Raw genomic sequence first — 16,880 nt, forward strand, 5'->3', positions numbered from 1 at the left:
CGGGAGCCGCGTGATGTCTATTTCCATATCCACGGGTGTGTTTATGTCAAATGCTAGTGTTTTTCAATAGATCGTATACTTATCTAAAAAACGGCGAAGTAGCGTTCACTTTAATTATTTTGATGATGTTATTTTGTAAATAATTTCTCGCGTTCTTTTCGAACGTTCATTGGCAGCCATTTTGATTGTTGGTTGTATACTTCCGAAATTATGTGTTTTAATGACTCTCAAAAATGTTTTTAGTACAAAAATGGTAGTTTTAAGTATCGATTTCTCGGATTTATTATATATATTTTGTTAACTTATTTGCGTTTAAATTTGATTGTTTGTTGTTTACTTGCGAACTATTTTTCATGTGTACGCTAGTGGATATGTAATCAGGTTACCATATTTACATCAATGAAATTTAACTGTTGTTTGTTTTTGTTTGTTTTTTTAATATTTTCTAAACGGGTTCAGCTTCGTATGTTAAACGCAATATGAACTTATTTATTAATTTGGGAATACAATCGCAATATCCCAGCAAACATGCACATATGGGTCCCATATGGGCTGTTTCTGGGCAAACCCATATGGGTAAGCCCATATGGGAGTCATTTGGGACCAATATGGGCTAGCCCATATGGGAATGCCCACAAGGGTCCCATATAGGTCCCATATGATTGCGCTATCGGGAAAAATATGTAAACTTGTATTTATTTGATTAAAAACTCATTTCTTAAAACGTATGTAGGACTAACTTGATCTAAACTGCTAATATTCTACCCAAAAATAGAAAATCAATGCATAAGCAAATAATATGCGGCCCATATGGGTCCCATACGGGTCCCATATGGGAGTCATTGGGGAGCTATATGGGCTTGACCATGTGGGAATGGCGATAAGGGTCCCATATAGGTCCCATATTATTGCGCTATCACGAAAAAGATGTAAACTTGTATTTATTTGATTAAAAACTCATTTCTTAAAACGTATGCTGGACTAACTTGATCTAAACTGCTAATATTTTACCCAAAAATAGAAAATCAATGGATAAGCAAATAATATGCAGTCCATATAGGTCCCATATGGGTCCCATTTGTGCCGCCCAACAAAGGACAAAATCAGTTACCGGGCTGTTTCTGGGCAAACCCATATGGGTAATTTGGGACCTATATGGGTTAGCCCATATGGGAATGCCCTTAAGGGTCCCATATAGGTCCCATATTTTTGAGTTATCAGGAAAAAGATATAAACTTTTATTTATTTGATTAAAAACTAATTTCTTAAAACGTATGTATGATAAATTTGATCTCAACTGCTAATATTTTACCCAAAAATATAAACTCAATGCATAAGCAAATAATATGCAGCCCATATGGGTCCCATACGGGTCCCATTTTGGCCGCCCAACAAAGGACAAAATCAGCTATCGGGCGCACATTTTTTTTGAAAATTCTGTTTTTGACATGGCTTTGTTTTAAATAATGTATATACTATGATTAATATGAAGTTATTTTCAAGAGATAATTTCAATTTAAATAATCGCGCAGAAAAATAAAGAATTTAAATAATATGCGCATGATGCGCATGCGCAGATGTTAATTCCGCCTCGCGAAAACATTCAAAACAAAAACACTCGAAACGGTAAGTTGTTAAATTGTGATATTATACACGTAATTATATATTTCTTTTGAAATCAGATATATATTGCTGACCACTCATTATTTATTTATCTGTTACTTCAATGAATGCCTGTGTGTTTAATAATTTAAATTGCAAATTATTAGATTTCTTCATCGCTTTGCCTTTGTCATGTATTTTCGCGACGTAAGTCGTAACGTTCGTTTGTCGCCATAGATCAATCTCTTAGTTAAACTGCTTAATTCAACTTGATTCTGCCTAAAATTCAATACAAACTATTTATAGCAGACAGGCGCATGTCTGAAAAAATGGAACACTAAATTAGTAATCATGCTAATGCATGAGAATCTTACTTATCTCATACATTGATAATATTATTATTAATTTAAACGTATAATAATTAATATAATGTTTTTTGTATAGGTCTTTCATTACTTGCACGCAAGCCAAGGTTGTCTGCCTGTGGACAAATTTTAATGATTATTTAAACACATATTTGCAGAATATTTAAAAAGTCTGTGTATTAAGAAATAATTAAATTCGTAATGTTTATTGTACACATTTATTTCAGAAAATAAAATATTCACCACCACCTGGTTTGCCAACATCGTCTTTACAAGGAATGTCCAGCAGTGCATGACAGAGGCCGGTCACTCCCATTAAGTCCAGCTGAAGAGCCTTCCCAGTTCATAGGACAAAGTAACTAATTTTTGTGCTTGAAACTTTAACTTAAAATAATTTCAGTTTTGGAATTACTGCTTATAAAATGATAGTTAATTACATAAATAATTAATGTAAACAGATAATCCAACTGAAAAAATATAAAATACAGTCATTTAGTGATCTATAATAATACATACTTCTACTAATAAAAGAAACAAATTGACGTTGACGGGCATTTAGGTGCAAGTTTCTATAATCAGCCCGAGCCGTACAACAGCTGTTGGGACAAATCGGGCCCGCCGCCGTTATATCGGCACACGTCCGATATTATAATTATATAAGACCCAGCTGTGATATATATTATTGTCAACATAATTTTAGGTAAAGTTTTTTTTTACTCTTGTCTTCAGATGCAGTTACACAGATTTTAACGGTGTTGGAAACAATGAGAGACGAGAACAGGGAAATGAAGTGGATGCTGCAGCGGCTCTTGGCTAGGTCAGCTTCTGATGACGAGCCAATGCAACTGCCAGAGAACATCAGTCTACCAATTGGAACACTTGAGCAAATGGATGAGTTTGAAGAGCATCTTGGTGATGAAGCTACGATCCATCTTTTCTAGGACTGCTGCATAGTTCAAGCTTTTTTATCAAATATATTAAGCAATGTTGTAAATGTATTTGACAGTTCTTTCTCCATTGATCCTAAACCATTCCTTTAAGGCTCATCTTCTAAGAAAGCATACAATATTTTTTATCTGGAAATGAAATGGTATATATTCCTTTGCAAAAGAAGAAACAGCATTCCCGTTTTTGAAGGTTTTAAAAGACATATATATATATATATATCATGTGCAATTATGAAATACACTAGAATGTATGAAGATATCAAAGATAATAATATGGACTTGTTCTCGAACAAGGATTTGCCATTTATTTGAGTTTTGGATTTTTTGCAGGGTTTTTAATTTCTAGTTTTTATTTAATGCTTTCAGGTGGTTTATAGAGAAATATCAGTGAATTAAAACTGGTTCAAACAGTGAAAATTATCAGTGAGAATTATCGATACCGGTAATTTTCATTGTTTACTGTGAAATGATGTCATTTTTTTGACGAAATGACGTCATTATCCCAGCAAAATTCTTTAGTTAAACTCTTTAACAATGTATATAAACGGTGAAAAATGCATTAAATAAAAAGAAAATTTATTGGATTCGGTGGATTATCGATTTTAATTAACTCGTGTTCATAGAGAATATATATTTTCTATGATCACTCGTGAATTAAAATCGATAATCCACTGGATCCAACAAATATCCTCTATATAAAATATTTTGTTTAGTCTTGCAAGTATGTTTTCTACAAATGTTCTTTGAGTACATGGTGTATTATTTGTATTGATTAAAGATTTTATTTGCTTTTGAGTAATGTGTAGTACATCAGGAAAATACTTGAAGGTATTCTGTATATGTAATATATATTTATTATCAAAATAATAGAAGTCCTTAATTCTATAGTTGTATAACTGGTCAACATATATAATGTTATAGAAAGACGTCTTATTGTTTGAAGTTATGTCTTTATTGTTCCATGAAATAGTTTTACTGTTGGTTTGGGTTTATAGATTATGAGTTTCATTACTCCATGCGGATAGAACATTAGATAGAAACATGTGTTTGTAAGCAACTTCATGTAAAAGCGGATAGAACATTAGATAGAAACATGTTTTCGTTAGCAACTTCATGTAAAATATTTTTGCTGATGTTACATTCAAAAAGTTAGGAATCACCATATTATTTTAGAATTCTCTGGTAGAATAGTTAACTTGGGATCCTCCTGCTATGTATGTATGTATCCATGTATATGTGTGTAATACTTTATGTGAATAAAAGTTGAGAGTACTTTAATAAATTTTTAAGTCTTTTAACAAAAACCTTGTATTTCTTGCAGGATAATGCTATTTAGCTCTTGAACCCTTTGATATCGCTCTGTTCCAGCATGAAGAAATAGATAAAACATTAAAAAAAAGAAATTGGAAGTACATGTACAAGAATCTTTTGTCTTATGTTCAATTTGAACACAGTATTTCATGTTTGCAGCCTACATATTATTTCTAACATAACCTGAATTTCCATTAATGCGTTGTTTTTACAGGCTCTGTGTACCCATATTGAATACAATGCTACCAGTTTGTAGCCCATATTTAGTACAATGCTGCCCGTATGTAGCCCATATTGAGTAAAAGGGCTACCCGTATGTAGCCCATATTGAGTAAAAGGGCTGCCTGTATGTAGCCCATATTGAGTAAAAGGGATGCCCATGTTGGACCTATATGGGTCCCATGTGGGCACCTATATGGGCCCCATGTGGGCTGCCAACATGGGACCCAGATGGGTAGTGCAACCGGGCTCCACATGGGTCCTATCTGGGCTGCCCCATATACTTTCATAGGGCAGCCCAGATGGGACCCATGTGGAGCCCGGTTGCACTTCCCATCTGGGTCCCATGTTGGCAGCCCACATGGGGCCCATATAGGTGCCCACATGGGACCCATATGGGTCCCATATAGATTGTTTGCTGGGATGTATTAATTAAAATCAAATTTGAAGTGTCTATCGCGTGAATTGTCTCCTGGGGGTGAATTGTGTTTGGGTTGCTATTAACGCTATTAACGCTTCCGGCGAGAACTCATTTTATAGCGATTGCGCAATAAAAAACACCACTTTTTCGTAATTTTATCATAAACTGGATTTTTTTCCAGATATGACGAAAACGCCAACAGGTAGATCGCATTCTTGTCCATATACATGTCAAATTTCAGCAAACCTGCTGGGCCAGTTTTCAAGAAACTCAAATCGCGGCTATAACCAGGAGCTTAATGAATTTTAGCCCCCTTTATCATTCGTTCGATTGAACGTCATCAATGATGACGTCCAATACATCACTCATTCCATACATGTAATAGGGGTATTCCACTACGACCCGATTCCCCACGATTTGTCCCGATTTCCAATATTTGTAGGTCGGGGACAATCGTAACTCAATCGGCGAAGGTCCTTACTCATTCGTAGCTAGTCTCGGGCGAGTCGTGAGCTCCCAAAAAATCGCGGCCAGTTTTTAAACGTGTTTAAAATTTGACCAAGACCTCCAAGGCTGAATTTAATCGCAGATGACTCGTAACAGTGTCGTAGTGCGTTCTTGGGCGTCGTAATGGAATCTTAGGTAATTCGTGGCTCAATCGGGGAATCGGTGATTACGTGATCTGTCTACGAATCATTTACGACTTTGTCAAGACTCTCAAGAGTTCACCCGGATTGAGTTGCGAGCCCGCTAAGATTCTCGCGATTTAGTTACGAAACAGTTACGATTCTGTAAAGAATGATAAAGAAATAATATTTTTCCATCATGTTTTGCTGTCGAATAACCCACAGTAAGGAGTATAGATGCGTAGGAATTAAACCACGAATGCGGAGCACGAGTGCTTTGATAACACGAATCTATACTCCTTACTGTGGGTTATTCGACAACAAGCCATCATAGAAAAATATTATTTCTATTCTTACACGATTCTGATTGATTTGCTTCAAGCTTTTGGACGTGAACTATATTTTTAAATACTCCGCCCTTTTTAGTACAAAGTTCACTATTTAGTGACGTCATTGAATTGTACAAACATTTGACGTCGTTTTCATTCATAAATATTTTGCAAATTACGTCACTTTCATTGAGAACAACACTCATAGAAACTAAATGACGTCACATGTGTTAATTCTTCTGAAAAGCTGACAAGCTATTAATGTTTTCTTAATTACGTTTCTTAACAAACAAATTCTTAGCAGGCGTGGTCATGCCACTTATCACCAAATATACAATTTGTTGTTTCATTACGTTTATATACGTGCTACATTTTTTACATTTCTTTAAGAGCGGGATTTAAGCACGTGCATTTTACTGCAATATTTTCTTCATTTATTCGGAACTATTTTCGAAACATTAAGCTCCGCCCATAATTTATTGCAGAATAACCCACACTTTATTTCCTTCTTTGTCTATAGAAAACAAGTCGCGTGCCGTGTTAGAATCAATATCAGTAGATATTGGCGCCGAATTCATGGGTGCGTTCGGTGAGGTCCTAGCTCAGTCGTGACCGATCTGCATCGTTCGTAGTACAGTCGCAGTAGATTCTTACACATCGTAGTGAAGTCGCGACCCTATTCGCAAGACTTCAACCAAACCCCACGATTCGTCGTAACTCAATCGTACCACTGTCGTAACTGAATCGCAGACTGTCACGACTCTTCCCGATTCAATAAATGTGAGAAATCGTAGCGAATCGTGGGCTTGTTTTCGTAGTGGAATAGGGCCATAATACTGTTAAATGTCAGTTACTGATTATACGATCCATGTAATAAAATAAAATATTAATAATATTTCAACGGAATTATATGAGTCGTGTTCTGAGAAAACTGGGCATATTGTATGTGCGTAAAGTGTCATCCCAGATTAGCCTGTGCAGTCCAAACAGGCTAATGAGGGACGACACTTTCCGCTTGTATGACATTTTTCGTTTAAATGAAGTCTCTTCTTAGCAAAAATCCAATTAAGGCAGAAAGTGTCGTCCCTGATTAGCCTGTGCGGACTGCACAGACTAATCTGAGATGACACTTTTCGCACATACAATATGCCCATTTTTCTCAGAACGCGACTCATATATTCTTGCCTTTATGTTTGTCATCTTCATTCGAATTAAAATGATTCAAATTATAAACAATCCCTCAGCTCACGAATAACAAGGAGGACTCGATGTTTATCTACATGTATGCGTATTTTCTGTGCTTCAAATCGTAACGTTGTTAGTTTGTTCTAATAGATACCAAAAGTGACCAAGTCATGTGTCGTCTTTAAAAAAATATTGCACCATTTTGACAAAGTATTTTTATTATTTTCAATACAGGATTTAAATTGTGATTGTTTGAATTATTATAAATCTATGAAAGGGATAACCAAATCAGTTATAAGGACACATATGTGTTTATTATAAAGGCGAATATGTGCAACTCATTAGCGTATTCAGTTGCTTTTGGTTATCCTGTATTTTTTAATATTTAAAAACCTTGTTGTTTTTGACGATGCTGCGAAGCAGCTCGTCTAAATTTTTATACATGTACCATGAAAAAAATCTTCACAATGGCGACCTATGTAAAAAAACGAGCCAGTCCGATTGAGATAGCTCGATTTTTCTAATCGGCATACCTCGCTGATTATCATTGATAAATAAATACTTAATTTGGGAATTAAAACGTGTATAATTAACTTTCAACGAAATCATGAGAGTAAAGAAAACGCATTATTTCGAACCTGCCATTTGCAGACGTTGTTGCGACTACAGTGATTTTTCTACAATTTAATATATATGAGTCCTGGGACTCGCTGGACTAAAAATGTGTGAGTCCCAAACTGAAAGTGTGAGTCCCAAGTATTGTCCATTGATGAATTTAGCAACAAAACACACACACATAACTAATGAGAAGCAGTAACCAGGTTTTAAATGGTCTCTTAGCTAAGGAAAAGCATAACACATACATGTAACGTTGGAAATTAAAAATATGCTGACTAGTTATCACGCACAAGACATTAAACACATACACTTAGGTCTTTTGCAAGAAGGGTGCTTCAAATTACATTTTGTGCTCGGGCAAAGAAGCATGTCTTGTTAGAGTTGATTGCTGAAAATGTGTGCATTGTGCACTTTTAGTCAGGCCATTTAACTTTGTTGCATCAGTGCAAATTTTACAATATAAACTGTTTGTGCACTCGTCAAAGGCAAGCCAGCTAAACAGTTTTTACCATTGCGTCTGTTATTTTCTAGCTTTTTTAGAACGATTTTCATTATGTGGTTCTTCGCTGGAAACGGTCGTACTGGTTGTCGCTGTAGATGCGTTTGAATCGCTTTGAAAAAAAAACGAATAAAATCCGCTAGCCTTCGCTTTTGTGTTTCCGCTTTGGTACCATTTTTGCAGACGATATTCGCTTCGTCACCCTCTCAATCTCCACGCAGAGTTGTCGTTCCTTGCTCTCACATACAACTCTGCGAAAGGCTCAGCCCTCCATTTTGTCTATAAAATAGATAAAACCGAACAAACGCATTCAACGTATATTTGATTGGATATTTAAGATCGCATGCATTAAATTAAGAAATACGACTTTTTAATGTACGATAAATCGTGCAAAAACTTGCGAGTTTTAATGCAACTCTTTGGAACTAGTTTATTGCCCATTTACGCAGATGGAATCATTCCACGCACTTCACAAATGTAAACAATTGAACAAATGTTTTGAGTGACGTTAGGAATTGCTTCGACGTGTGTATGTATGTTGGTTTCTTAACATAAAAAAACCATATCAATTGTATAATAATGAATTAATACTTATATAAGATATCATGGTATGATATCGTTTTCTTTAATGCAGTGAATGCAATGTAACCGTCGTGCAAGAGATTGTTTAGTATTATGTAACCTCAATGATAACCGCTTGGAATGATCATGACATAAATGAGACGCTTCCATAACAATAGTCCGTTCTGAGCCCAACACAGAGGTGAATGTAATGTAACCGTCGTGCAAGAGATTGTCACCCTCTAGGTTACGCATGCGCAATTAATTTCCTTCTATATTACATATAAAATAGTTGAAGTTCGATATCAATTTTTACCATGATCAAGCGCATACCCACTATATCATCATACATCATTGGAAAGATTAATGCATAATCTTTTGAAAAAAATGCATGTCATTAAATTCTATACGCGCAAACTCAAAATATTTACCTTAGAATAGGCAATCGGTTTTGACAGCTGTGCAGACAACCATTTTGGGCTCAAATAGTATGACCTACTTTCAAAGCCGGGAACCATCAACACAAAAAGTAGAGCACAAAAATGGCTTATTTTCTTATTGCTTACAAATATACCTTCAAGTTGATACCAAAACCAACCATTTGCAATGTATTTTACAAATCCTAGGCAGCATGCACTCAACAATGTGTGCTAAGTATCAAACTGACTGCATGTAACCCTAAAAACAGGAGTGCCGGTTTGGGGTTATGTGACCTCTATGTAAATTTTTACTACTACACCGCTTACCCCTAGACAGTTTACTACCGACGAATTTCATTGGTTCTAAGCAACTGCTTATCCGATTATTAAGAGCTGTGCAATTTTGACGGAACACCGTGTTTACCTACATTTTAGGTTATATTACACTATTTCCGATTCCCATAGGGTCCCATTATAAAACTGATAACTTTCACAGCATTTTTCTTGCCTTTTCGACGTATCAATTTTTCCGAACCTGGTATCATTTTAAAGATGGATCTGTCCTCTTCCAATAATTGCAATCAAAAACATACCGTCTCGCAACTTCTAAGAAAGTAAATCGCTGTCGAATGAACCCACCGTAGAAAAACGTGTTTCGGAATCCTAATTTCGACAAAAGCCCCACACAATAGAAAACACACCCTCAAAAGTTCATCTTTTAAGTTAGCTTCCAATCCAAGGCATCAAAGTACTCCAGACACATACAGGATATTACAAATAACCACAAAAGACATGTCTCACATTGTTAAATGGCTTATATTCACAAGAAGAGAAAAGGAACTCTTTAGAAATAGGCACTACTTTCGAATGGACCACGGAGGGATACACAATGATTTAGTGTAATGTAACCTTTACCCCGTACGGAAAGTGCAATAATAACAAATACGATTTCGGACGGACTCGTTACTTGAAAAAAGCATGTGTCCTTTGGATGCACATTTTCTTAAACTTTGCGTCTACGGCGATTGTTTTGTGTATAGGACGCAGGTCGCAGAGGTAAAAAAATCACTGCGACTATGATATATAAACAGCATACTAGCCGTATGACATTTGTAAAACTCGCTCTTATGCGTGCTTTCTCATTTTGCGTATTTAATAAACTTTTCAAACAGAAATTACAGAGCCACATCAATGCACATACTATGTTTGATAATTCATTCGTTTGTTGAATATTCTTTGCTGTTTTAAACACATATTAGGTCATATCGCGGAGATTTAGTTAACCTTAGATATACCATGTGTTCATGGGCGAACTCACGTATTCAAGTTACGATTATGTGCTCATACCTACTTTCGAAAATCATCATGAACTTATTGCCGTACTTAACGAAAAAATATGCCTAAGCTTATTGAATTAGAGAAAAGAAAACAATAATCAAAAGAGAAAAATTATAGGTTCATGCACATGGGCATGTGAAATCACGTCCGTACACATAGCATCATTAACTTAGGAAAGGAAACAGCGAAATATAAAGTTTGGTATGATATACATGTGAAATTAAAGAGCATGGTGTATTGAAGAGCATGTCAAGTTTTGAAATTATATGCTGAAACGTTATGTTATAACCCACAAACGTTTTACTGTAACAGAACGTTTTTTAAGTGGTAAGTGGTACAGAAAATACTCGTCGAATATCTTTTTAAAGATATTTCTTGCTATATTTGATCGAGAATGTAACCCGCCTCCCAGTTTCGCTGAATGGATCAAGTTCCCCAAGGGTACCACTTTCGTACCCTACATTTTTTCGTTTCCATTTTTTTCCGTACACATTTTTTTTCGTACCCACATTTTTGCTCTTACCCAAATGTTTTTTTTTACCCATTTTTTTCGTATCCAATTTTTTTTTTTCGTAACGAAATAAAAAAAAAAAGCATAATTTTTGTACCCACAATTTTCGTACCCATTTTTTTTCCTACCCAAAATTGTCGTACCCACACACTATTGTGGTGATGTAGATAAACTTAAATAGATGCTTTTATATCAATCCTCTTCAAAAGCATCGCCACACCAGTACTGTCAGTACTTTGATTTAAAGATAGAGTCATTGGAGATCATTCTTAAAGCCTACGCAAGCTGAATCCCGGCTTTGAACCACGGGCTTGCTGTTATAAAAATGTGTCCTTCACCTGTCCTGCTCAACCAGGAGCGAGTAACCGTATAAGAAAATAAGATTGCAACAACACTAAGAAACGAATATATTGCTTAACAAATGACGACTATGCTATTAAAACATGCTTGCGACATAAACATATCCGACTCAAGCCTTATCAACGGGATCTGTACTTTACGAATTTTGAGCGACGTTTACAAAGATCTTATTATTTACGATTGGTATAACAGTTTGCAATTCACTAACACACGTTCGGAACAATGAAATGTGTGCTGAGTAATATACAATACTAACAATCATATTTAGCACTTTGCATGCTGGGAAATTTGTCGTCTGCTAAAATGTCGTCTGCTGAATTTCTAAAATTAGCATTTTCTTCGATTTTTTCAAAGACTTATCAGAATAGCAAACAGTTTGGATCCTGATGAGACGCCACGTTCTGTGGCGTCTCATCTGGATCCAAACTGTTTGCAAAGGCCTTTAAAATTCGGTTCCCGCACTGAAAGGGTAAGTTCTGCTTGTTCAAACGCTTTGACATACATGTATTCATGCCGGTCTGTAGGAAACCCGGGGTAAGGCATGCGCGTAAAGAATCGTCACAGATTAGCCTGTGCAATTCGCACAGGCCAATCAGGGACGACACTATTCGAGTACACTGAATTTTCGTCTAGAAGATAATTCTTTTTCCATAAGCGCAAAGACTTCACACAGTTATCTGGAACGATACTTCACCTACATACATAAAGCCCGGCTAGTATATAATTGTGCGAATGAGTTTACCGCGAATGGGTTTCAAAAATAGAAAAGTTGCACGCACTATTTAATTTATTTGAAATAATTTTAAGACAACATTGGGTTAACAGAGAGGGCTTTCTACCTCGATATAAAAAGTACTTTATGTGTTTCGTCCAGGAATAAATTTACCTTAAAATTTGTTCTCAAATTTTAAAATACTAGTATATACTTCGCGCGCCAAACAATTTACTTCGTTTTGCGGTATTAAGCACGGTATAATAATGTATAAAGGTCATAGTTATTGAGGTAAAATTCAATTGAATTGTGCTATAGAATGCTAAACGTGTACGGCGCTAGATTAATATGATAATACATTGAGTATTTATTTGCGGTAAATATCCCGAAGACACAGTGTCTCAGAAAAATAAGGACGAACCAATAAATCTATGTGCTAAGCATCAACGATTGGTAGGTTTTCCGATTCACAAAACAATAAACCACGTTGGGCTACATGCAAAAAGCATTCGAAATAGTATGTATTTTTTTTTATAAATAACACAACGGACTTAATTGCGTTTATTATAAAACCTGAAAAAATTGTGCAAATAATAAATGCTTACTGCCACGTAATAAAAGCCATCTCAAATCGGGTACATATTTATATAGGTCAATAAGTGCTGCCAAAACGGAACTATACTGGACTTCCTCTATATACTATATTAAATACTTGGTTCCGAACAGAAAAACGCTTTAATAGTTTATTTGAGTTCTTGACTTTTTTCTAAACATCGTTATTTATATCGTTCTTGAATGATTTGATTATTACGAAAAATCACGAGTAAGCTTTGACATAAGTATCCAGGTTGTTTGGCCTTACTGCGTATCTCTCAACATCTCGGCGCCCGAATTCTCGTGTGCACAGCGAAACAGGCGCGATTTCAAGGACTTTGTGCGCTCATTTCACACCAGGTCTGGCAAGATCGCATGCAGTTGACACAACATTCATTCACTATTTGGAAGGCTGTCTTCGATAAGAAATTACACATTAACAGTTCTTTTTTGGTCAACACTTAAATCTATTTGCTCTTGAAATATTTAAAATATGTGCACACCGTGAACTCAGTATTGTACTTGAAAACTAGTTCCGTTTCTCTCACTGTCAGTTCTTTTTCAACTGCATTTAAATACACATTTTTTCTTTTAAGAACGAAATATATATTGGGTGGGAGGGGGAGGGGTCGCAAGTAAATAAATAAAATTGCTTATTTGGGGGACATATCCTACGTAAATATTTAAGTACGATTAAATCGGACATCAATAAAAGTGTGTTTTTAAATGACCGAGCAGTCAAGCCAAAACCAAAAACATCATTTGTTAAAGCCACTTGAAAAGGACGTTTCATTATTTTCGGTATGATTATTTGAGAGTATATTTGTACGTGGAAGTTTTGTGATAATACATACTTATGGATCGCTTCTATGCTTATGGATCGGTTCAAATACAGAGGGGGTAATCACGTGAGAGTCAAGATGGCGACGTCCATGCCGAGACAATTATTTTTCGCCGTTTTATACCCTTTATTACATCTTTTTATTTTTTAAATGACGCTCACTTTCCAGCCATATCAGTAAAAAGGTGATTAGCGTGTATTTCGTATCTAAATTCCCTTTTTATCTCGACTTTACTCCCCGCAAATTTTCTAAGTGGAGCCCTAATTAGGTCATCCCGCTAAGAAATTTCGCACCGAGTAAAATCGAGATATAGAGAGAATATAACGATGAAATAAAAGCAAATAACGTTCTTCCTAATATGGCTGGGAAGTTAGCGGAATAGGGAAAATAATACAAGTAATAAAGGGTTTAAAACGACGAAAAATACCTGCCTCGGCATGGACGCCGCCATCTTGTTTGTCACGTGATTACCCCCTCTGAATTACCATCCATGAACTTGATGTATCAAATGCAGTTTAACATGTATGTGGCATGCATATGATTCGTAAATACAAAGGGTGTAGTAATGTCAATTTTGGATTAGTTGCACAGTGACTATCAATAAATAAATATTATAATATTACATATTTACAATTATATTATACAAACTGAGTATTATTCGTCGGCTAATATTGGCATAAATTAAATAATTAAGGATTTATCTTTCTTTGAACTAGTACAAATTAAGATGTATTTATGTTAAATGGACTATGATTGTCCAATTTAACAATACGTTAATTGTATTTTTTTTAAACAACTTCCATCAAGGTGTACTTTAGGTAAAATATGTGTACCGCTTCATAGCGGAATTATCTAAGCGCTGAAGGCACTGAAGTTGTTCGCTATTTCATTATTTAAGGCGCAATTTGTTTTTCAAAATTAATCGCAAGTTCGAAATGAACACAAGCCATTCAAATTTATATAGAGTATGACCTAACGCACGGGTCGAGATGTGTGTGCACTTTTTATCATCATATTTATTTTACAGAGATAACTTAGACAAAAAAACAACAACATAGCCCTATTTGACGTTCTGAAAGCATAGAAAGTATGATGAAAATGGTAATGAGAACTGAATATAAAGACAATATGCAATCACAATCATATTAAATGAATATTGTTGGAATATCGAATACCTATCTCACTAAAAATATAATTTCATGATGAAAATTCCCTGTACAAAACGTTTGAATTTTGACACCATATAAAAATTCAAAATATACAATAAGATAATTGATGAAAATAAATAAAAAATTAATGTGCGATCAATACTTTTTACTCACGAATTTGGTAGTTCTAGAGACAGCCCTGTTGACTCGTACTTTGTTGTTTATGCAGTACTTGTTACCCTAGCAGTTCACACGGTGTCAACAACTCTGACCTAAACATGGGTATTGAGCACTAATGCGCTTTTTCGGCATAGCTGTTTTACCAGCTTTTCACCTTAAATGACTTACACAGCCAGCAGACACGCATAAATATAATCGAAAATTGCATAGGTAGATAAAACCTCTTAGCTTTGGCTACATCACTGTGTCTGTGCTCAGCGCAAAGGATGTATTACTTTCAGTGTAAGGAATTCCGGACTACTCTCTGTATGTTCAAAAGACACAAATTGTGGCCTAGTTACAATTACTTGTTAAAATCCATCTCGCAAAATTTCAGGGTCAGTACTCGTTCACTAAATCGTCCGGGGAATGTATAATTGACGATCGATAGACACAGTTTTGCTTTCAAGATGAGAAAACAAACATTTCCGAAATAATATAGTGTCACGATAAGAGCAAAGTCGTTTAATTATCCAACCACAAATGTTTGCCGTACTCGGTCAGCACGTCTGGAAGTCGTTCCTGAACGCCTGGATAGGCTGCCCTTATTTACAAGTTTTATACTTTACATTCAATTTTGTATCTTAAAGAATTGTGCTTAAATGTGCCATTTTCAATTTGCAATGAGATTTTAAATGACCCTCGTCATGCGAAAATGGGTCTTATTCCATGTGCGCCCATCATATGTATAGCCCACTAAGCCGGAGCATCTCTCAGTCTGGTCAGGAGATACATAATGAAACCATAACACATTGAGTGATTTTATAGCGAATAGCATCACCTCTGACCAGATTGCGCACATGCACACGTTGAGCTTAAGATACGAAACGCATAAAACCCATTTTCGCATGACGCGGCTATGAAAGTGTGATCTAAATGTGTCGAAAGAAAACTGCGTGTAAATCAAATATTAACATACGATATATTTCGATGGTGAAGAAATACACTCATAATAAGACATGTGAAGGAACATATGATGGCACTCCCGTGCACATCACGGGATAATTTGTATCTACTCACACTTATCTGCTGCTTGAAAATGATAACATACATTCCATGCGGTGAATATGCGAATAACAAGTGAGGAAAAACACAAAAGTTAAACTTTTGTTTTCTGTTTAATAATTTAGAAAAGTAAATTTCAAACTTAATTTAAAAGTCAGCTTTTACGCCGACCACCCTTTTATAAGATATTTCTTGTTATATTTAGTTGGTTTTTATATTCGGTTTTAGCGATTAAAAAGCACCTTTGTCATGGCCACATTCAAAGTAGTACCATGATGTGGTCAAATGTAACGCTGTTAAATCTGCTCACTTAACGTAATATCGTTATGTTCATATAATATAATATAATATAATATAAGATGACGGTGAATCCGTCAAAAGGTGTGAATGACTTACATTTTGCACAATGCGCTTTACTATTTTTTTAAATATTATTTCAATGCCCATTGTTGATTCTGTTATTTTGTTAATGACCATAGTTGAGATCTTGCTCAATTTCTCTAAAACATACACTTAACTACAGTTATTAAGCCGGTCTTCTTCGTTTATAATCCAATTAACATGCTGTTGTTTCTAGCTTTGTGCGGGTATAGTTTTCACTAAAGTCTATTTCTATCAGGGTTGATACAGGTACTGATCTGATACCCGGTATGCATGACCTTCAAATTCTTTTGTCGATTGCTCCATCCACTCAAGTACTTCCATCCTCTCCTTTACTATGTATCTACTTTACCTTCTCTTTAACTCTTTATTTAACGGTATCATTGGTTGCTGGGATAGTGTCAAGTTTTTCTTTTAACCGTAATAACTCTAGGTTTTTGGGAACCTTAAATCATAATTTGTATGATAACCTGATTGATAATAAAATTTCGTGTTTTGTTATGAGATGCCACTTACATTCAGTTGTATAAAAATAACTTGCCATATTTCCTGTTTCGGGGATATGGTAGATATTTAATAATCAAAGTACTGACAGTACTGGTGTGACGATGCTTTTGAAGAGGATTGATATAAAAGCATCTATTTAAGTTTATCTACATCACCACAAT

The 16,880-nt window shown here is 35.3% G+C and overlaps 1 long non-coding RNA gene across 1 annotated transcript; it reads left to right on the plus strand.

The window, feature by feature from the left end:
• Positions 1–1,553: 1,553 nt before the first annotated feature.
• LOC127879798 (uncharacterized) lies at positions 1,554–4,186 on the plus strand. Its single transcript, XR_008049241.1, has 3 exons — positions 1,554–1,626; positions 2,195–2,322; positions 2,697–4,186. It is a non-coding gene; the product is annotated as an uncharacterized LOC127879798 (long non-coding RNA).
• Positions 4,187–16,880: the final 12,694 nt, after the last annotated feature.

This window comes from Dreissena polymorpha, chromosome 4 (assembly GCF_020536995.1).
Source record: "Dreissena polymorpha isolate Duluth1 chromosome 4, UMN_Dpol_1.0, whole genome shotgun sequence".
Classification (NCBI taxonomy): Eukaryota; Metazoa; Mollusca; class Bivalvia; order Myida; family Dreissenidae; genus Dreissena; species Dreissena polymorpha.